Source organism: Lutra lutra, chromosome 3 (assembly GCF_902655055.1).
Source record: "Lutra lutra chromosome 3, mLutLut1.2, whole genome shotgun sequence".
Classification (NCBI taxonomy): Eukaryota; Metazoa; Chordata; class Mammalia; order Carnivora; family Mustelidae; genus Lutra; species Lutra lutra.
In genome coordinates, this window is record NC_062280.1 from 5,876,758 (window position 1) to 5,901,262 (window position 24,505).

Here is a 24,505-nt window from a genome sequence, read left to right on the forward strand (position 1 = left end):
TAATTCCAATCAATAAGCTTACACATTAGATCATTCCTACTTTCTTCATATGAAACTCTTTGGAGTTCTTAAATTTAGATAAAATGTGGTTTTGAACTTATTTTTCCTTTAAAATAAATATATTATATATTAAAAATAAAAGTAAAATAAACTATGCATACTTACATTGACCCTAATGTCAATGTACTCATTCAATTACTAACTGTGAATGCACATGCAAAACATATAAAGCTTGCTTATGGGTATCAAGCTTTAGACATTATTTAAGGAGAGTTATTTAAATATGGCAGATGCAATCCTTGAATTATGTCCCCTCCCCCTTCTCACCATAGTGAAGAGGGAATTGAAGAGAATAAGATCAGATAAGAGTTTTCACTAAAAGTTCAGAACATTAAGGGAAAGAAAATGGTTAAATAAATAGTAGATTGGGAAACATGGGAAGAAAATGCTAAGAGATTTATTTTTGGAAGTCGGCATTAGCAATAAGGGTGTTTTGACATAGAGATTTATTGTTATTTCTGATATATATATAAATATATAGATCTATAGATATCTATATCTATCCATAGATATAATAGATATATATAAAATATTAATGTCTCTCTCACCATGTAAGATATTTTTAAGAAAGACAGAAAAACAACAAAGATGAGAAAGTAACATTAAGTTAAATGGGGGGGCAAGGGACAAAGTGGAAAAAAAATGGAAATAAAAATACATTTTAGTTTTTAAAAAATACTCTTTAAAAAACAATGAAAACTCTGAAAATCTTTGATAATATTTTTAAGTGACAAGATTTATATTTAGCTTTAAGTTGATATTACAAATCTGACCATAGGTTAAGAGAGGAAATCATTTGGTTTTGTCTTCAGTATTTTGAAATTGAAAATAATTCTTCTCTATAATTATGTCTAATATTTCTATATATCTTTAAATAACATAAAAAATTGGACTAATTGATTGCTACAGAGAAATAAATGTTTATTGTGATTCCCAAAAGTACTTTTGAGAAGAGTAGATAGATATCCAAATTGGTTATAATGCCTTTCAATTTTTCCCTAATTTGTTTGTGCCAGGATCAGGACAAAACTTTCTACATTAGCTATCTGGTACTCCATTTCCATACTACAGCTTCTTGTTCTGTATCTAGGTTTAAGTATGGAAGAGTCAAAATAATTGAAGTGGGGTAGAAGGGCAGGCAGAGTTTTGAAATGGGGAATACCTTAGCACTCCCTTATTGGTGGTTTTGCCTTACACAGTTTCAGTGACCCTCAGTCAACAATGGTCCAAAGCAGATAATCCTCCTGGTGAATCATCAGGTCAGTAGTACCCCAATGCTAATATCTATGTCATTCTTTTCACTTCACCTTATCACATAGACATTTTTTTATCTCACATTATCACAAGAAAAAGGGTGACTACTTCCAAGATATTTTTTAAGAGAAATCACATTCATTTAAGCTTAATATAATATAGTTATGTTTTTATTTTATTATTAGTAATTGTTAAGCTCTCACCATTCCTCATTTATAAATTAAATTTTACCATAGGCTTGTGTGTTTAGGAAAAAAACATGGTTATATAGAGCTTGGTACTAACCACAGTTTCAGGCATCAGCTGGGGGTCTTGGAACATATCCCTCAATGGATAAGGAGAGACTACTATATTTCTGTGAAAGGTAAGGTAGTATTTGCCCTTTCAGTGGGTTAAATGAAAATGGTAACCTTATTATATAAGATGTATAGCCAGAGTCACTACAATTAAAACCAGATCTTAAGGTTTATTCCAATTTACTGATAGAAGCACAATACTATATGATCCATGAACAGTCTCTCCATCTTGGAGATTACGAAAATGATTGATTTTATAACATAGTTTTCTGTGTTCTCTACCACATGTCAACAGTGTTCAAGGTTTTCTTTTTAAGTGGCCATTGAAATATTATATTAGGTTTTAAGTAGTATCTTAACAAAACATTTTGATAAAAAAATCTTGATACAATGACTTTTTATATTTTCATTTAAAAGGACTTTTTATTCATTCTAAATAAAACTTACTACACAGTAAAAAGTTTATATATGTGGGTATATACATATGTATATATATGTACACACACATATGTATATAAATATAAAGGGGGCAGAGTGAGCTATATAACATTTGAATATAAATGATTGTTTGTCACTTGAATTTATAAAAATCTTTTGATATGTTATTATTGTTTTCTTTTATTTTTGGATTTTTGCAAGTTCTGGAGAAAGGAGAATAAAAAACAACAAAAACATTTACTCTTGAACATAAAGATTCAAGGAAAACCCCAAAATATTCTGTCATAGGTTCTAAAACTAGCTTCCTTCCTCTTGTAAATTAATCAATACCCTCACTTGAAACCTTATATTAGAACTAATTCTCAGTGACAGTTCTCTTCTTTGCTTTCCTTATCTTTGATAGAGTCTTGCTTTAGAAACATCCTTAGGAATTTATTGGAAAAAAAACTATTAAGAGACATGATATTATCTGTTTTAAGGTTCACAATATTCAGAAGAAAAATTATTAATGTGTTTTGTCACAATATTTTCCTTATAATGGTGACATAACTCTATTGGACATAATTATGGAAATATATAATTTATCTGTGATATGTATTTTTGAAGGTCCTATACAGAACTTATATTCTTTCACCAAACAAAATCTCAACTAATAAATGTGTATACACTTATTTCTATGAAAAAAAAATCTCTATGAAAAAATGCTTTAATTTTTATCTTAGTTTATTTTACATTCTTAATAATTAAAATTGAGCAGAATCACAAAATTTAATCAGAAAACTACAAGTTCATTCAACCTAAACACATTCTTTTTCCTTTCCTTTTCCCAGTACACTAGAACAGTCAGATCAGCTATCAATTTCTGAAATGCACTTTTCCTGTGGGATCAGATGTCTTAGCAAGTATGTCCAATCTGTCAGCAACTTGAACCTGTTGATATTAAAATCTATATTCCCCAATCCATTGGTACTTCTTCAAGCATCGTGTTATGTGTGACCTTGCCCTGACATGTGTTATGTCACAAAACTAGACTTTCCTAAAACAATCTGGAAGGAAAGATATTTAAGTGTGGAAAATACTGCATTAAAAAAAAAATCAAGATAATGATGAGCATTCTCTCCCCGAATGTACCTTGGTTATTCATTGTAAATTCTTTCTCTTCACAATATTTTCCCTTTCTTCAGAAAAAAAAAATCTCTGATTTCTGTCAGTATCTGTCATAAAATGTTTAGTACATTTCAAGTTTGTCATATGGTTCCAAATAAAGGGAAGCAGTACTCAAAAACTTACCACAGGATGCACCTGGTGTTCATTCTTCAGCTCCCTATAGTCTAACAAGACAGCAATAGCTTCATGCTCATTTTGCACAGATCAAGTAACTCCCTGAAGTGTCATACCATTCCTGAGAAGAAGCCTAAGATAGGGTATGAAGATAGTATTTCAGAAAATAACATTAAATAGATCACTTACATTAGCTCTCAAATAAATATAAGTCAGAGAACAAGACAAGTTTGTGTTAAAGGCTATGTTTAATTGAATTATTGGTAATAGAAAAAATATAATATACAAACAAACTATTTGGCTCTCTATACTCAAGGAAGGCATACATGGTTTGAGATGTTGAATATGAAAAATAGAAAATATAACTAATCAATCTTAGGAATTTAAATGAAATTATTTCTCATTATATATTTTTCAATTCCTATCAGCAAAATTTTAATCGAAGAATTTCAGGAAATATAGGCTTATATCACAGGCACATTAGTGTTAGATTAGTATATTTTACTTGTATAAACCCAAATAAGAACTGGATGAAACTTATATTTTATTTCATAATTTTAGAGAAGCAAGCATGGTTTTCAACAATGTTATTTTCCAGAAGTTGAAAATGTATAAAACTTAAGACTGAAGAATTGAGTCTAATTTACATTTTCATATATGTGGAAGCAAATGCATGTGTGTGCTTAATGGAGGTGAAATTCACACAACCATTTCAAAGTGTATAATTCAGTGGCATTTAGTTAGAAAAACACACAACCATTTTAAAGTGTATAATCCAGTGGCATTTCATGCATTTGCAATGTTGTACAATCACCATCTCTAGTTTGAACACATTTTTATCACTGTAAAAGAATGTTCTATGTCCATTAAGTAATCGCTCCCTATAACCTGTTGCCCTATGACCTGACAACCATTAATCTGCTTTCTGATTTTATGGATTTGCCTGTTATGGATTTTTTTTTTTCAAAGGAATCAAACAACATGCGACATTTTGTGTCCAGGTTATTTCACTTAGTATAATGTTTTCTGGGTTCATCCAAATGGGAAAATTTATCAATATTTCTTTCTATTTTATTGATATTTCATTGTACATATGTACCCAAATTTGTACATTTATACATTTACTGATGGACAATTGAGTTATTTCAACCTTTTGGCTATTATAAAGCTGCTATAAACATACATGTATAAAAAGTTCCTGTGTGAATATACATTTTCATTTCTCTTGCACATATACCAAGGAGCAGAATTACCAGATTATATGTTAATTCTATTTCTAACTCCTGGAAGAACTGCTAAACCATTCTCCACAGTGATTATGTCATTTTACTTTCACGCTAGCAATGTATAAGTGTTCCTATTTCTCCACACCCATACCGATGCTTGTTTTCTGTCATTTTTAGTATAGCATTTCTAGTGGGTATGAAGTGGTATCTCAATGGGATTTGAAATATATTTCCTTAATTATTAATGATGTTTAACATCTTTTATTTTTTTAAAGTACTTTATTCATTTGAGAGAGAGACAGAGATAGTGACAGATATAGGGAGAGAGAACACAAGCTGGGGGGGAGAAGGAGAAGAAAGCTCCCTGCTGAGCAGGGCCCCAGACACAGGGGTCGATCCCAGAACCCTGGGATCATGACCTGAGCCAAAGGCAGATGCTTAACTGACTGAGCCACCCAGATGCCCATAGTGATGTTAAATATCTTTCAAAAATCATTTGTAAATCACCTTGAGGGAAATGTATATTTAAATCCTTTGACCATTTTTTTTTAAATTGCATTGTCTTTTATGAAGTTGAATTGTAAGAATTCTCATAGATTCTAAATATTAACCCTTATTAGATATGATTTGCAAACAATTTTTTTTTGGGATTCCATAAGTTGTCTTTTTACTTGTTTGATAATGTTGTTTGATGCATTTTTTTTTTAATTTTTAAGAAATCTATTTTTTTAAGTTTTCTTATACTAGGAACACTTAACTAGAAACCAACCCCTTAAAATTTTAAGTGTACAGTACATTATTTTTAAATTTGGGCACTGTGTTTTAGAGCAGATCTCTAGAAATTATTCATCTTGCATAATTGAAATTGTTATACCTATTTAAAAACAACGTCCCATTTCCATCTCCCTCCAGCTTCCGAACTGCCCCATGAACTCTTTGCTTCCATGAGTTTGGCTTACGTGCATATTTCACATAGCTGGAATTGTGCCGCACTCATCCTTGTGTAACTGGCTCACCTTATTTAGCACAATGACCCCAGTCCATCTGTGTTGGTAACTGTGGGAGATCAGATATTTCCATTGCTAATTCTGACGTCATGAAGGTTATTCATGTTTTCTTTGTTGTTTTAGAATATTAGCTTCTGTACTTAGAGCACCATTCCATTTTGACTTAATATTTGTGTATGTGGTGAATTAGAGATCTGACATCATTATTTTGCATATGTGTAGCAAAAGGCCTAATATTATGGTATAGTATTATGTGCTGACTTGATATTTGACAAAATAGGCAAGGCTTCAAATAGCCTAACTGCAAGTTCTATTCTTCACTATGCTCTAGCAGATAGGTCCCCTATCCAAACAACTGTTCTTATCAAGAAAACCACATACAGCTCCTTTTTATCCTTAAGCAATGAGTTTCAGTTCCCTGCCAGCCCATGGAATTATTGCCAGCCCGTGAAATTATTGAAGCATATCATCACATCATCCTGAAGGCACCAAGGCCACCCCAACCTGTTGATACTACAAAGCCTGCCTACATCTGGTTGTTCATTTTGTTCCTAAGTGCAACTCCAATGTGACCTTGCATAGCATGTGGTGTGCTCCCACCATGGACTATGGACTGGCTCTAAGTATATGTGACTAATAAACTTTTATCATTCTAATCTTCCCAGTGTCAGATCAGGTGTGGTCAGCCACACCTAAAACTCTAGGATAGGAATCCCTCTCTCATGAATGGGGTGACTATATTTAATACAATGTGATTATGTAATTGTCCCTTCACCATTGTTGAAGAGAACATTATTTTCCCCTATTATTGGACCATTGTTAAAATCAATTGACCATAAACATTTGGGATTATTTCTGCATTCTCAATTTTATGTTATTTGTATGTCTACTTGCATGCTAGTATCACATTGTTTGGATTGATATAATTTTATGTTAAATTTTAAATCAGGAGTTGTGAATCTTTCAGCTTTTTTTTTCAATATTGTTTTGTAATTTCATATGACTGAATTTCAACTAATACTTTTAAAAAAGGTCACTGGAATTTTAATAGTTATTCCATTTAATTTATAGGTTGCTTTAGGAAGTATTATCATTTTAAGTTTTCCAACCCATTAGTCTGAGAAATTTTTTTCATTTAATTAATCTTTAATATTTTTGTAATGTTTTGTATTTTTTAGTGAACATATATTTTATCTCCTTGGTGAAATTGATTCCTAGGTATTTAATTCTTTTGTATAATGTTCATTATAAATGAAATTGTTTCTATCACCACTAACTATCTCTATAATACTTTTCCTCTCATAAAACTGCAATTCTGTATCCATTAAACAGTAATTCCCCGTTGTCCATTACTCCTTACCAAGAAACCCCAAACACCTCCTATAATTATAATCTTATAGTATTTGAGGGTTTTTTGTGACTAGATTATTTTATTAATCATATTTTTTAAAAATTAAGTATAGTTGACATGTAACATTAAATTACTTCCTGGTGTACCACATAGTGATCAAGTAAATACCTTATAGAATACTCACCACAACAAGTATATTGCATTGTTATTGACTATAATTTGTATATTGCATTTTTCCTTCCCATACCTAATTATTTTGTACCTTGAAATGTGTACCTCTTAATCCTCTTCTCCCACTGCTAGCCCCTCCTCTTTGGCTGCAGGCACTTCGATCTTTATGAATCTGGTTTTTTTTCCCCTGTTTTTGTTTGTTTTTTTACAGTTCACATGTAAGTGAAATTAACATTTGTTGTTCACTGCCTGGCTTATTTCACTTAGCATAATACTCTCTAGGTCCATCCATATTGTTGCTAACTAGCAAGATTTCATTCTTTTTTTAATGACTATATAATAATCCATTGTGTATATATACAACTTTATTTATCCATCCCTGGACATTTAGGTTGTTTTCATATCTTGGCTATTGTAAATAATGCTTCAGTAAACATAAAGAACATTTATTCTTCTGATGTAATGTTTTCATTTTCTTTAAGTAAATACCTAGCAGAATCACTAGATTATATGGCATTCTATTTTTAATTTTTTGAGGAACCTCCATATTGTTTTCCATAGTGGCTGCACCAATTTGCATTCTTATAGTGCACAAGGTTTCCCCTTTCTTCACATCCCTCTTCAACACTTGTAATTTCTTCTCTTTTTGATACAACCATTCTAACTGGTGTGAGGTGATATCTCATGGTTCTAATTTGCATTTTCTTGATTAGTGATGTTGATCATTTTTTCACGTTTCTCTTGATTAGCTGCATGTCTTTGGAAAAAAAACTCTATTCAGGTCCTCCGCCTTTTTTTTTTTAAATCAGATTGTCTGTTTCTCTGGTATTAAATTATATGTGTTTTCTATATATTTTAGATATTAATCCCTTACTGGATATATCATTTACAAATATTTTCTACCATTCAATAAGTTACCTTATCATTTTGTTTGTTTCCTTTTCTGTGCAAAACGTTTTTATTTTGATGGAGTCACCAGTTTTTATTTTTGTTTATGTTTCCGTTGCCTGAACTGACATATCTGGAAATCTTGCTAAGGTTGATGTCTAAGAAATTACTAATCATGTTTTCTTTCAGGAGTATTACAGTTTCAGATCTCACATTTAGATCTTTAATCCGCTCAAAGTTTATTTTTGTGTATGGTGTTAAGAAAATGATCCAGTTTCATTATTTTCATGTACTGTCTAGCTTTCCCAGCACCATTAGTTGGAGACTGTCTTTTCCACATTGTAATATTTGCCTCGTATTTCATAGGCTAATTAGCCATTTATGCATGGGTTTATTTTTGGGTTCTCAATTCTATTCTTTTGATCCATATGCTTATTTTGGTTCCAGGACCATAGTATTTTGATAACTGCAGGTTTATAAATATATATTGGAGTGATGCCTGGGTGGCTCAGCCAGTTAAGCATCTGCCTTGCCATTAGGTCATGATCCCAGAGTCCTGGATGTCCTGCCATCTGGCTCCTTGCTCAGCAGGGAGACTGCTTCTCCCTCTGCCTGCCACTTCCCTTACTTGTGCTCTCTTGCTCTCTGATAAATACATAAACAAGATCTCTAAAAAGTATATATATTTTGGAATTTGGGATTGTGATACCTCCAGGATTTTTGGTTCATTCTCAAGATTGTTTTGGCTATTCAGGGTCTTCTGTAGTTACATATAAATTTTGGGATTTTTGTCCTAGCTCTGTAGAAAAAAAAAAAAAAAAAAGAAAACACTATAGATTACTTGATAGGGATTGCATTGACTCTGTAAATTGCTTTAGGTAGTATGGACGTTTACACAGTATTCTTCCAATTCATGAACATGGTATATCTTTCCATTTATCTGTGTCACCTTTGATTTTTTCATCAATGTTGTGCTTTTCTGAGTGCAGGTCTTTCACTTCTTTGGTTAGATTTATTCCTATTCTACTTTCTTTAATGCAAGTATAAATGGCATTATTTTATTTCCCTTTCTGTTGTTTTTTTATTACTATATAGAAACACAATGAACTTTATGTATGTTAATTTTATATCCTGCAACTTTAATGAATTCATTTATTATTACTTCTATTAGTTTTTCAGCGGAGTAGAGCTTTGTATGATAGTATTATATGACCTACAAATAGTGACAGTTTTACTTCTTTCTTACCAAAATAGTTGCTTTTTATTTCTTTTTTTATATAATAGCTATGGCTTGGATATCGAGGGCCATGATGAAAAAAAAGTGCTGAGAGTGAACATCCATGTCTTATTTCTGATTTTGGAGAAAAAAAAAAATCTCTCTTTTTCACATTTGTCCTCTATTATGCTGAGATATGTTCCCTATAAGCCCACTTTGTTGAGAATTTTTATTATGAGCAAATATAGAATTTTGTTAAATGGTTTTTCTTCATTTACTGAGATATATAATTTTTTAATATGGTATAGCACGTTGATTTGTGAATACTGAACCAGTGTTGCATTCTTGGAATAATTTTCATTTAATGTTAGTGAATAATCCTTTGAATGTAGTTTTGAATTTGATTTGGTAATATTATGCTGAGGATTTATGCACCTATATTCATCAGGGTTATTAGTTGGTAATTTTATATTTTTGTAGTGTCTCTATGGTTTCTGTATCAGAGTAATGCTGGTCTGTTAGAATTTAAAGCTCCCTTTCTTCTACTTTATGGAATAATTGGAGAAGGATAATATTAATTCTTCTTTAAATATTTGGTAGAATACATAGGTGAAGCCATCTGGTCCTGGACCTCTCTTTATTGGGAGTTTTTTTTTTTTTTTAAAGATTTTATTTATTTATTTGACAGACAGAGATCACAAGTAGGCAGAGAGGCAGGCAGAGAGAGAGGGGGAAGCAGGCTCCCCACTGAGCAGAGAGCCCGATGCAGGGTTGATCCTAGGACCCTGGGATCATGACCCGAGCAGAAGGCAGAGGCTTTAACCCACTGAGCCACCCAGGCGCCCCTATTGGGAGTTTTTTGATTACTGATTTAATTTTGTTCCTGGAAGTCAGTCTGTTCAGATATTCTATTTTTTCTTGATTCAGTCTCAGAAAATACTTTTGTAGGAATTTACCCTTTCCTTCTAGGTTGTTCATTTTTTTGGCATTTAATTTCTTACAGCATTCTCTTATAATCCTTTTTGTTTCCAGTGTCAATTGTAACTTCTTTTATTTCTAATTTTGAATCTTTTATTTCTTGATTGGTCTGACTAAAAGTTTATGAATATTGTTTGATTTGAAAGCACAAGCTTTATTTCTACTGTGATTTTTATTAATTTTCCTTTTTGGAATAACTTTGAGTTTTGTCTTTTTCTGTCGTGAACTTTAGGAGGATGGTAGAATGTTTAAGATTTCTCTCTCCCCCACCTTTCTCTCTTTTATTTTTTTTTTTTATTTAGGCCTATGGCACTATAAACTGTCCTTTTAGAACTGTTTTTTGCTGTGTCCCTAAAGATTTTGGACTGTTATGTTTTCATTTTCATTTGTCTCTAAGTATTTCTTGATTTCCTCTTTGTTTTCTTCATTGACCCATTGGTCATTTAGCATCATGTTATTTAGCTTCCATGAGTTTTTGTTCTTATATAAATATATTTTTTTCTTATAATTGATTTTAGTTTCCTAAAAATCTGAGATTTGTTTTGTAGCCTAATATGTGATCTATCCTGGATGTTCTTCCATGAACACTTTAAAAGAATGTATGTTCTGTATGTATCTGTTAAGTCCACCTGGTTTAATATGTCATTCAAAGCCAGGGTTCCCTTATTGATTTTTTTTTTTTTTTTTTTGGTCTGGAGGATCTCTCCATTAATGTAAGTGGGTGTTACAGTCTCTAGCTATTACTGTATTACTACCATTCTGTCCCTTCCTCCTTAACACTATTTGCTTTATATTTTTAGTTGCTTCTGTGCTATATGCACATGTATTTAAAATTATTATATCCTCTCATTGGATCGATCCCTTTATCATTAGGTAATGAACTTTTTTGTCTTTCATTAGAATTTTTCTCTTGTCTGTTTTGTCCGATATAAATATTGCTACACTTCTGGGTGTTTTCTTGTCTTCACTTGCATAGAATATTTTTTCTATCCCTTCACTTTCAGTTTGTATGTATCTGTAGATCTGAAGTAAGTCTTTCATAGGCAGGGTATATATGGGTCGTTTTTTTTTTAAGTATTCAGTCACACTGAATTCACACATTCAGTATCTATGAATTGATGCATTTACTTCATTTACATTTGAAATACTTATTGATGGATATAAACTTACTCCCCTTTTGTTAATTTCTTTACTGTTTTTGTAGTTCTTTTTTTCTTGCTCTTTTCCCTGTGGTTTAATGATTTCCTTCAGTGTTATGCTTGAATTTATTTATTTATGTCTTCAATTAAAGGTTTTTTTAAATTTTAGTTACTATGGAATTCATAAACAATATCCAATGTGTATGCAGTCTATATTAAGCTGATGTTCAGTAAAGTTCAAACACATTCTGAAAACACTAAATTTTTACTGTCCTCTAAGTTTTATATATGATGTTTTATTTAACTTATTTAAATTCAGTTAAACATAAAGTGATATTATTTGTTTCAGGGATACAGGTCTGTGATTTGTCAATTTTATGTAATACCCACTGCTCATTACAACACATACCTTTTCCAATGTCCATCACCCGGTTACCGCATCCCTCTACCCCCCACCCTCCAGTAACTCTCAATTTGTTTCCTACGATTAAGATGGTTTGACTCCCTCTCTGGTTTCATCTTGTTTCGTTTTTTTCCCTCTCTTCACCTATGATCCTCTTCCTTGTTTCTTAAATCCCACATATAAGTGAGATTATATGATAATTGTCTTTCTCTGATTGACTTATTTCACTTAGTATAATACCCTCTAGCTCATTGCAAATGGAAAGATTTCATGTTTTGATGGCTGCATAACATTCCTGTGTGTGTGTGTGTGTGTGTGTGTGTGTGTGTGTGTGTACATACCATATGTTTATCCATTCATCTGTCAGTGGACATCTGGGCTCTTCCCATAGTTTGGATACTGTGGATGTTGCTGCTATAAACATTTGGGTGCATGTGCCCCTTCAGATCACTACATTTGTATCTTTGGTGTAAATACCCGTAGTGCAATTGCTGAGTCATAGATTAGCTCTATATTCAACTTTTTGAGGAACCTCTATACTCTTTTCCACAGAGGCTATAACAGCTTGCATACCTACTAACATCTGTCATTTCCTGACTTGTTAATTTTAGCCATTCTGACTGGTGTGAGGTGGTATCTCACTGTGGTTTTGAATTGTATTTCCCTGATGCCCAGTGGTGTTGAGCACTTTTTCATATCTCTTTTGGCCATTTGGATTTCATCTTTGGAAAAATGTCCATTCTCGTCTTCTGCCCATTTCCTGATTAATCATCCTTTGGGTGTTGAGTTTGTTAATTATTTATAGATTTTGGATACTAGCCCTTTAGTTGGTATGTCATTTCCAGATATCTTCTCCTATTCTGTCAGTTGTCTTTTGGTTTTCTTGACTGTTTCCTTTGTTGTGTAAAAGCTTTTTATCTTGATGAAATCCCAATAGTTCATTTTTGCTTTTGTTTCTGTTGCATTTGGAGATAGGTCTAGCAAGAAGTTGCTGTGGTTGAGGTTGAAGAGGCTGCTGCCTGTGTTCTCCTCTAGGATTTTGATGGATCCCTGTCTCACATTTAGGTCTTTCATCCATTTGGATTCTAGTTTTGTGTATGCCATACGGGAATTGTCCAGTGTCATTCTTCTGCACGTGATTGTCCAATTTTTTTATATCTTTTTATTTTGTATATCCCTAATTATTTATAACTGCTTTCACTACTTTTGTGTTTTAATATCTATAGTGGGTTTTTAAGTGATTAATTTAATATCTTTACTACATCTTTGCTTTTACCCGTAAGTTTTTTCCCTTTCACTAATTTTTTCTCGTTATGGCCTTTTCTTTACACCTAAAGAAATCCTTTTAAGATTTTTAAGATTGGTTTGGTGGTGATGAACTCCTTTAATTCTTTTCTGTCTGTGAATGATAACCTTGCAAGGCAGAGTATTCTCAATTGTAGATTTTGAATATATCACTTTACTCCCTTCTGGCCTGCAGTTTTCTGCTCAAAAACCAGCTAATAGCCATATGGGATTTCCCTTCCTGTAACTGTTTCCTCTTGCTACTTTTAAGCTTTTTTCTTTCTCCTTAATCTTTGTCATTTTAATTGTTATGTGTCTTTGTGTGGACCTCCTTGGGTTCATGTTGACTGAGGCTCTCAATGCATACTGAACCTGGATGGAAACCTTTTAGCTATTCTGTCTTAAAATAGATTTTCTTCCCTCATGTCTCTCTCTTCTTCTCCTGGGACTCTTATAATGGAGTCCTTATCCTCTTAACCTATCTTCACTTTATTTTATTTTTGCTATACAGCTTAGTTGTTTTCCATTACCCTTGCTTACAGATTGCTGATCCATTCTTCTGTATCTTCTTATTTCTTAATTCAAATATTGTCTTCTCGACTCCTGACTAGTTATTTTTAAATATTTTCTATCTCTGTTGAAGTTCTTGCTGGGTATTTCCACTCTTTTCTTAAGTTTAGTGAGTAGCTTTATGACCATTACCTTGATCTCTTTAACAAATAGCTCATCTCTGTTTCATTTAGCTCTTATTCAGTTGTTTTGTGTTGTTCTAAATGTAGGACATATTCCTCTGTCTCCTCATTTGGTCTAAATTTCTCTGTTTGTTTCTAGGTACAGATGAGTCAGCTATGCCTCCTGGTTTGAAAGTAATAACTTTGCATAGAAGAGGTACTGTGCTGTCCTATAGCACTATTTTCTCTGGCCACCAGGAGCAGGTGGGAAAAGCCCCTTGGGAAACACTCATATGTTAGCAGGGTAGATTAAAAGTGGTAGCAGTGACTTCCACCATTTTCTAGCTACATAGGCTAGGGAAGGGCAAGGAAAAAAGGTGCTCACAAGCTCCTCTGGTATCAGAGAAAACATGTGCAAACCTCTGCTCCTTCTACACCTACCCTAAAATTAGTCAATAAATCTCCTTTACATATATTCTAGGCCCTTGTAAAACTGCTTCTTTTGTATCTCATCTCTGATGGAATTATTTGGTCTTCTGGTTCGTTAAGGCTAGGATCTCAGTTTTCTATTCCCTCTGGTTCTGCCAAGGTTACGTCCCACTGATTTTCAATGCCAGGCAATTTAAAGACACACTTTGTGAGCATGAGACCTTAAGCCAAGAGTGCTTGGTGTGGGTCTGATTACTTTGCTCCTCTATGCTTGTGTTTTCCCTCCCATTTGTAGTTATTCTCACCAGAAGTTTGGTACTTGATGTTTCTTTTTTTTTTTCCTACCTTTTTTAAAAATTTAAATTTAATTAATTAACATATAATGTATTATTGGTTTAGGAGGTAGAGCTCAGTGATTCATCAGTCTTATATAATATCCAATGCTCATTACATCGTGTTCTCTCCTTAATGTCCATCACCCAGGTAACTCGTCCTCCACCCACCCCCTCCAGCAACCCTCAATTTGTTTCCTATGATTGAGTCTCTTATGGTTTGTTTCCCTCTCTGATTTTGTCTTATTTTTTTTCCTCTCCTCCCCTTGATCCTCTGTTTTTTTTTTTCCCTTAATTTCCATGTATGAATGAGATTCTATGATAAGTGTCTTTCTCTGATTGATTTGTTCCATCCACATTGTTGCAAATGGCAAGTCTTCCTTTTTTGATGACTGAGTAGTATTGCGTTTTGTATATATGCCATATCTTCTTTATTCATTCATCTGTTGATGGATATCTGGACTCTTTCCATAGTTTGGCTATTGTGGACATTGCTACTATAAATATTGGTGTGTGGGAGGGTTCCCCTTTCTTCACCAACATCTGTTGTTTCCTGACTTGTTAATTTTAGCCATTCTGAATGTGTGAGGTAGTATCTCATAGTGATTTTGATTTATATTTCCCTGATGCCCAGTAATGTTGAGCATTTTTACATGTCTGTTAGCTCTTTGTATGTTTTCTTTAGAGAAATGTCACTTTAGGATACTAGCCCTATATCTGATATGTCATTTCCAAATACCTTCTCCCATTCTGTCAGTTGTGTTTTAGTTTTGTTGACAGTTTCCTTTGCTCTGCAAAAGCTTTTGATCTTGAAGTCCCAGTAGTTCATTTTTGCCTGTTTCCCTTGCCTTTGGAGACATGTCTAGCAAGAAGTTGCTGTGGCCAGGGTCAAAGAGGTTGCTGCCTATGTTCTCTAGGACTTTGATGGATTCCTATTTGACATTTAGGTCTTTCATCCATTTTGAGTCTAACTTTTCTGTATGGTGTAAGGGAATGGTCCAGCTTCATTGTTCTGGATGTGGCTGTCCAATTTTCCCAACACCATTTATTGAAGATCCTTTTCCATTGGATATTGTTTCCTCTTGGTTGAAGATTAGTTGCCATAGAGTTGAGGATCCATTTCTGGGTTCTCTATTCAGTTCCAATGATCTATGTGTCTGTTTTTGTGCCATTAACATACTGTTTTGATGAATATATCTTTGTAATAGAGCTTGAAGTCCAGAATTGTGATGCCACCAGCTTTGGTTTTCTTTTCAACATTCTTTTGGTCATGCAGGGTCTTTTCTGGTTTCATAAAAATTTTAAGATTATTTGTTCCTTCTTTGTTAAAAAAGTGTATGGTATTTTGATAGGGATTGCATCGAATGTGTAGATTGCTCTAAGAAGAATAGACATTTTAAGAATATTTTCTTTTGGATCCATGAGCATAAATGCTTTTCTGTTTCTTTGTGTCTTCTTCAGTTTCTTTCATGAGGGTTCTATAGTTTTCTGAGTACAGATCCTTTACCTCTTTGGTTAGGTTTATTCCTGGGCATCTTATGGTTTTTAGTGCAATTGAAAATGGGATCAACTCCTTAATTTATCTTTTCTTCTGTTTCATTGTTAGTATATAGAATGCAACTGATTTCTGTGCATTGATTTATATTCTGCGACTTTGTTGAATTTTTGTATGAGTTTTAGTAATTTTAGGGTGGAGTCTTTTGGGTTTTCTGCAGGGAGTATCATATCATCTGCAAAGAGTAAGACTTTCACTTCTTTTCTGCTTATTCAGATGCCATTTGTTTATTTATTTAGTTAGTTATATTTTCTGATTGATGAGGCTAGAACTTCTAGTACTATGTTGAACAACAGTGGTGATAGTGGACATCACTACTATGTTCCTGACCTTACGGGGAAAGCTCTCGGTTTTTCCCCAGGTTCTTTATGTTTCTTTGTCCTTCCTTTTTTTTTTCAAGCCTTCTCTCTAGAACTAGCTGTGGAAGATCTATTCTGCCAGTCTCAGGTGGTTTTCAGGAGAAGTTGCAATGCATTTTGTTGTCAGTGTGTTCATAGGATGAGGGGAGTTCAGGATCCTCCTATTCCACCATCTTCTCAGCAAACAGAGAATTTTCTTCTTTTCCACAGCTAAATAATATTTCATTGTATTTACACACCGCATTTTGCTCATCCATTCATCCATCAATATTGTGTATTAGATCTGCTGTTGGATCTAGTTGGTTTATTTTGTTGTATAAGTCCTCTGTTTCCTTGATGAGTCTTCTGTTTGGTTTTCTATCCATTATTGAGAATGGGTTACTGAAGCTTCAACTAGTGTCTATTTCTTCCTTTAAGTCTATAGATATTTTTTGCACATATTTTGATGGTTTGTTATTAGATGTGTAAATGTTTATAATTTTAATATCTTCTTGCTGTATTTGACTCACTTATCTTATACAATCTTGCTTCATAAAAACTTTGATTTAAAATCTATTTTGTTTGATATTAGTATAGCCACCTCCCCCTCTCTTTGCTATTATTTGTGCAAAATATCCTTTCCCATCCTTTTAATTTCAACCTGTTTGTTGATCTAAGTCTCATAGAGAACATGGTGCCTATGAAATTGACCAAAATTAATCATAATTTACTGTTCATATTTCCAGTTGATCCAAAATTATAAAATAGTTAGATTCTGCCAGAACAGTTGTTGCATAGGTGAGGAGATAAAACTCTGTTTCACTCTAACATTGTACCACAGTTCTCACTCATTGTTTCTTAATATATATATTTTTTTCTTTTTTTCCATCTTCCTTCTCAAACTCTTAGCATGTGTATGTTGTCCCTCATGATCATATCCCATAAATTCCCTTAGGCTTTGTTCATTTTTCCTTTCTCTGCACCTCAGAATGCATGATTTTATTTGCCCAATCTTCAAGTTTCCTGATTCTTTTTAATATTTCCCCAAATTTGATGTTGAATCTTATGGTAGATGTCTTATTTATACTATTATATTTTTCATCTTCATGATTTCTATTTAGATCCTTTTTATCTTTATTGATATCATCTTCTGATTCATACTTTCTCTGAGCCCTTTTACTGTTTTGTCCATAGTTTTCTTCCACTTATTTTTAAAAACACAGTTAAGACAGCTAAAGTCTTTGTCTAGTTAAGTCCAATGATGCAGCTTCCTTGGGGATGGCTGCTGTCAATTATTCCCCACCCCCCCACTGTGATTAGAACATTCTTTCCTGTTTCTTTTTATGGTTTGCATTTTCATTGCTGTTGTTAATATTTGGGGGGGGGGCTTCATTTTTCTGTTTAGCTAGATTATTTTTTGCAAAGTCTATTTTTTTTCAGGTATAGTCACTGAAACCTTTCTTTAGTTTTCTCTTTCAGCAGTCAGTGACCTCACAGAGATTGAGATTCAAATGTCTGGATCCAGTAATTGGAGAAAATAATAAAGTGTTGTTTATCTTTAAACTCTCTCAACAGAGGCTTCCTGAGAATCCATTTGTGACACAGGTGTTTGAGACAATAACCTAACCCTTCTCCAGTGAAATGCCAGAGATTAAAACACCCAAACCCATTTTTGGTATCAGTTCTTACTGTCTAGGCTGGTAATAGTAAGTCATACCAAAATTCACCAAGATATACCAGTATCTCTCTCTCTCTTTTAAATAAAACAATGCCCTAAATGCTACAAGTGCTTGGCTAGTATTGAAATTTTAATAGGATTTTATTTTTATCTTACAAACTCAATAGATATTTTGTTAGAAGAAATGATTCTTGGACCTCCTTAATCCATCATCTTCAGTCTCCACCTAATTTATGATATATGAAATTTTAACTATTGTAGCTTGGTAGGAGTTATATAGTTGTTGTTGGGAAGGATAGATTGACTTTCAAAATTTTGGGAATTTTGAAATTTCCAAATTTCAAATTTGGGGTGCCTGGGTGGCTCAGTTGGTTAAGCATCTGACTCTTGGTTTTGGCTCAGGTCATGATCTCAGGGTCATGAAATCAAACTCTCCATGGGATTCTGTGCTCAATATGTCTGCCTGAGATTCCCTCACTCACTCTGATCTACCCTCCACTTTTATTGACTCTATAAAAATGAACAAAATCTGAAAAAATTGTATTAGGTAAAAAAAATCTTTATATAAGAAATTATGAGTTTTACAGGCTGGTGGCTAGGGCCAAGATGGATCAAAAATATAAATCATTTTATATATATGTTTTCTAAATTGAGTGTGTATCTGGAAGGCATGCAATATTGAAGAAACCAAGGAATATTTCCAAACATAAGCTGGCAGAATACAGAAAACAGGATGTAGAAGAAATGTATAATGATTAAAAACTTAAGCTAATTCATTTCAAGTAAGAAATTAAGTAACCGGTGAACATGAGGTCTTAAGACTCCTAGGAATGTTTTACAACTTATATGTAAATATGGGGCAAGAAGATAAAAGTAACAGTAGAGTTGAACCTGTTTTGTATAGAGGCTTCCAAAACATGTTATTCAAACTTCAAAACTAATACACTAAAAATATACTGTCCTTGACTCTGGACAAAATTTTATCCTAATTTTCTTTTATGTGAATATATATATAGCTTCTGTTCTAATATTTTACTTGTTTATGATTGTTCATTTTTCTTAAATAACTAATTGCTTTTGTTTATGATCTTTTAACTTAGAGTCCTTCAACAAGTTACATTCAACAGCTCTCAAGACACAATTAATAATACCTGTATTTTGTAGTATCTTTATTTTTCCTTTATCCCAGAAATAGGAACTTCCTTCTGTTCAGGGAGTCTGGACCTTATTAAAGAGACATACTGTAAAAATCTAAATTTCTGGCACAGAGATGCCCAAACTTAGGCATTTATTTTGTTCAATTCCCATATGTAAAATCAAAATAGAACAAAACCAGCTGCTTAGTTCTAATCATTGTTTTTGAGAACCAAAGTGAAAAAATAATGCTTTTCTAATATTCAATTTCTTTGGGTCATTTTCTATCCTGTCTATCCTTTCATTAGTGGACCTTCAGTATGTTAAATTTATCCTATTGAGTTTTATATCATCAAATCCCCCAAAATAATCCTGATAAGTTAGGAAAATTACTCTAACAATTTTAATTGAGATATTTATCCACTGACTTCAATGTTGACCATATAAATCTATGAATGTTTTCTATTAGTGCCAGGACTATAAAAACCAGATTATAAGATTCAATTCAAAACAAAACCAAAGGAATTTTGCATAGCAATCAATAGTCTGCAGTTCTGGGACTGGAAAACAACCCATGCTGACTAACATATTCCACATGTAGTTCCCTATTTACAATGTTTAAAGTATAGACTAATAGCATTATAACTAATTCCCAGCCACTGTTGCGAAAAATACATGTCATCCTACTTTGCCCACCCCCTCTTAACAAAATAAATGATTCAAAAGTACAAGATATATCAAAATGATTCAAAAGTACAAGATATATCTAGATAAAAGTCATTATATATTAAGTACAAAACATTAAAACTATTTTGAAAATTAATAGCTCAAGAATGACCCCACTATCAAAGAAAATAAGATTATAGGAATTTGTTATGGGTTAAATTATGTTCCCCACTGCAAAAAAAAAAAAAAAAAAAAAAAAAAAAAAAAAAAAAGTAAAAATGTTGGAATCCTAACCTCTAGTATTTCAGAATGCAACCTTGTTTAGCAATAGGGGTAATAAAGGTAATAGTAAAAGCAAAAACAATAGAATTAAAATGGGGTCATTAGGGTGGACTCTAATTCAATGCCCTAGGTTTTATATCTGTATGAATATATAACATTTAAATAGTAAGATAAAAAATAATCTAGCTTAATTTTAATTCTTTTTATAGTGGTAACTATAGCCTTTTTCTTGTGCCTAAGTTTATATCTCTTACTTTCTTGAACAACTTATGTTGGAGGGGGGATTGTTGGTGGGTATGCTTTAAGATATTTCTAACATCCACACTCTGTTGTTTTCTGTCTCTATACTTTTAGCTTAATTTTAAAATCTTTTGCTGCAGTTACTTTATTTGTAAAACAGGGTTATTAATGTAGCCACTTTCTAGGGATGTGATGATTAACTAATTTGACATATGGAAAGAAAATAACAGTATCCAATAGCACATATTGTGTTATAGGAGGTATTATTGTTCTAATCATTCATCTATCCATCCATTTGTTCATTCACTCAATTATAAATTCATTAAATATTTGATTTTTTACAATGTGCCAGACATAGAAATAAACACTCTAAACTTGCATGTTCTCCTTATTTTATACAAATGAAATGTATATGTAATTTTAAAAATCACAATGTTTATGTATCTTTTTATATTATTTATTTTTAAAAACATTATTCTTTGTATCTTTGAGAGGCACTCTCCTTCCTTTACATTCATAGGCAACTATTCTGTTTTTAATATTCACTTCTCATTATTCTTTTAAAAATATTCATTTTTGTTTAGTGTACATATGATTTTTTTCAATTTATGCAATGGTGTTATCATACCATATGCTGAACTAAGTTTCCTATCTACTAACTCAACATTTATTTTTTGTGATCCATGCAAGTTGTTATGTATGTATCTAAACTGTTGCTTTCAACTCCTCTATAGTGCTTCTAAACACCTATTACCCAAGTTGTGGACATCCAAATTACCCTCAACATCTTGCTACCACAAATTATGCTAAGGCAAACACTGTTAGATGTTACTTTTCTACTTGTGCTAGAATTTCCTTGGGATAGATCAACAAGCAGAATTGCTGAGCCATAAGGAATGCCTGTACTTTATTTAACTAAATTGTATCAGATTACTTTCCTAAATACTTGTGTCAATTTACAGTAACTTATACAATAAGGTTTTAACTCCCCACAATCATGGCCACAGTTGACATTTTTCATCTTCTAAATTTTTGTTTATCTAATAATTGTGAAGTTCTGTCTCATTCTTGCTTGATTTGCATTGTCCTGATTACGGATGAATTTGAGCATGTTTTCAAATGCTCATTGGCCTTTTTTATTTTCTATTGTAATGTTTTTATTCATGTCTTTTTTATTGTTTCTTATTAGGTATTTAGTTTGCTGGTCTACCATAACAAAATACCACAGAGTGGGTGGTTTAAACCAGAAAATTTTCTCCAAATTCTGGTGGCTCCAATTCTTAGATCAAGCAGTTGGCAGGTTTGGTTCCTTTACAGGCCTCCTCCATCATTGTCTTGTAGATAGCAGTCTTTTCACTCTACCTTCACCTGGTCTTTCCTCTGTTTATGTTGTGTCCTAATTTCTTATATGGATATCTATCATATTGGATTATGTCTTCATTTTAACTTAATCACCTCTTTAAAGAATCTGTCTCCAAATATAGTCACATTATGAGATACTGGGTGTTACTTAAACATATGAATATGGGGAGGCACAACTCAATCCATAATATAAGTGATGGAAAATTTACCAAAAATATTTGAGGCTTGAATGACCTGCAGATATAAAATACTATTCTCTAAGTATAGGATTACTAACTACACCTCCCACTTATGTCATTAATTTCTTCATACAGCTGCACTTATAACTAAATCATAAATCAGATGAGAGAAATGGTACAACATTTTTTATATTGACTGACAACTTCTATAAATATATTTTTAAATGGTTATCTTCCAAATTTGGCCTTTTATTACTTAAGGAACAACTGCTTATTATATTCTAATTCAAGTCTAAAAGATAATTAAAGATGCAAGCATATGTTTTATATTTTCATTTAATGTTAGAAATTAAGATATAACAGATCACATTAAATATCAAACTACTTTTCTAGATAGCACAATCAAATAAATAAATAAACCAAACTTCTTTTTGATTTTAGTACAGTAAGGAAAAATATCTGAATACACAGAAAAAAAATTCTGCCTTATATTAAAATCTTGGCAATGCAGGAATTATTTCAAAATATGATTAATATTCTATATTTAAAGTATATAAAATTACACTTTAAAAAATAATGGATCTTTATCATATAACTTTCAGCTACAAAATAAATAAATAAATAAAACTCTCTGGATTTTCTTTGTTAGAATAACTATATGATATAGAGAAAAATTCCCTCGTGTCAATTTGAATAACCCTACCCATATTTCTAAAAAGTACACAGAGGTGTGGTATAATATGCTATATGCTATGCTTATGCCTATGCAATCTATGCTGAAGCCTATGTTTATGCCTATGCCATCTTATAGAACTAGGGCCAGTATATGTTTGTCTGCAAATATTTATATGGATAGGACATTTGTGGGAAAACTGATGTAGCATACTTACTTAAACATTTTCTAGATGCCACTAATTATGATTAACAGCTGTCTCATTTAATTTAATCCTTTTAATAATTCTATAAGGTAGGTAATATCATCCATAATTTAAGGCATAGAGAAGTAAAACTACTTATCAGGGGAAAAATGCTTTTATTCCTTTCTTTTTCCCTAGGGATTAAAACAACGTAGTAGTAATCCAAACCAAAGAACCAGTTGCATCTATACTATGTAAGTGACAGAGGTCGTCACCCATCACATTATTAAAAACAAAACAACAAACAAAAAAACAAACAAACAAGCAAACAAAAAAATATACAAACTAAAATTACTCACCATGGAACAAAGTTTGGACGTCAAATGCCATTCTAAAATCTGGAGAGGTAGGTGCTTTCTAAGTTCTGCTTAACTGGAACAGAAGCCCCTGGAGTTATAAACCTTACATCCAGGGGTCCCACCAAGTTTTTAAAAGTGAGAATCTAAGAAAGATTCCTTGCAAGGGTGTAGGAGACACAACTCTCTCTAATCAACAACATACAGAAATCCTTGAAGGACAGAAGGGAGACAAAAATAAGAGATTTAATGAATGCCATTCTCTGGTACTTACAACAGACACTAAATACAGTCAAATAATTAGTCAAATATCATAAATCCTCACATTAAAAACCTATTTATCTCAAGTTCTATTCCTTAATACAACATGATATAACAGATCACATTAAATATCAAACTACTTTTCTAGATAGCACAACCAAATAAATAAATAAGCCAAACTGAAGGTCAGAAAAAACTGAAGAGACAAAAAGTCATCAGAACTAGTCTAGGATATAACACAGGTATAAAGTAGACAGGAAATTTAAAATAACTATAAATAGCATGCAAGAACAGATAGAGATTCTATCTTAGAGTTTATGTAACTTAAGAATTAAAAGTAAATGCTAGAAATAAAAAAAAAAGATAAATGCCTTCAATGGTCTTATAAATATGATTGATGGCCTGAGGAAATAGTAAGTGGACCTGAGCATAAAGCAATAGAAACTTTCCAAATTGAAATACATAAAGAGAGGAGACAATGAAAGAGAGAGTATCCTAGAACTATAGGAGAATAATAAAAAATGTAACACATCAGAATGAAAAATTAGAAGAAATATTTGAAAGTAAAACTTTGCAAAACAAAGGTCAAGCATAAAACCACTAAACAAGGGAGCTAAAAGAATGTCAACATCATAAATACAAGCAAAAATAAATAAATAAACAATTAAACACTCATATCTAGCCAAATCATATTGGCAATGTAAAAACCCAAAGAGAAACAGAAACAGAAAATCCTGAAGGAAAAGGCCAGGGTGTAGGAAAACACAATCAACAAAGAAACAAGTTTAAGAATTACACAGTAGTGTTTGGTTCAGCAGCACATATAGTAAAATTTGAATGATACAGAGATTAGTATGGGCCCTGCACAAGGATGATGTGCAAATTATTGAAATGTTGCATATCTTTCATCAATAGATTAAAAAAGAAACCACTTTTTTTTTTTTTTTCAGAAACCTCACCAGCAAAAATAAAGGGCGAAATATTTAAAATGTTAAAACAAAAAACCACCAATCTAGACTTCTAGGGCCAGTGAAATGATTCTTCAAATTTTAAGAGAATAAAGACTTTCTAAATCAAACAAAAATATAAAGGAAATTTATCACCAAACCTATCCTACAAGAAATGTTGCAAAATACTTCACACACAAGGAAAATCAAATAAATCAGAAATTTG

The 24,505-nt window shown here is 32.3% G+C and overlaps 1 non-coding gene across 1 annotated transcript; it reads left to right on the forward strand.

Annotated features, from left to right (window-relative positions):
* Positions 1–24,134: 24,134 nt before the first annotated feature.
* Positions 24,135–24,238, forward strand: LOC125096593 (U6 spliceosomal RNA). The gene has a single exon (XR_007126272.1). It is a non-coding gene; the product is annotated as a U6 spliceosomal RNA (small nuclear RNA).
* Positions 24,239–24,505: the final 267 nt, after the last annotated feature.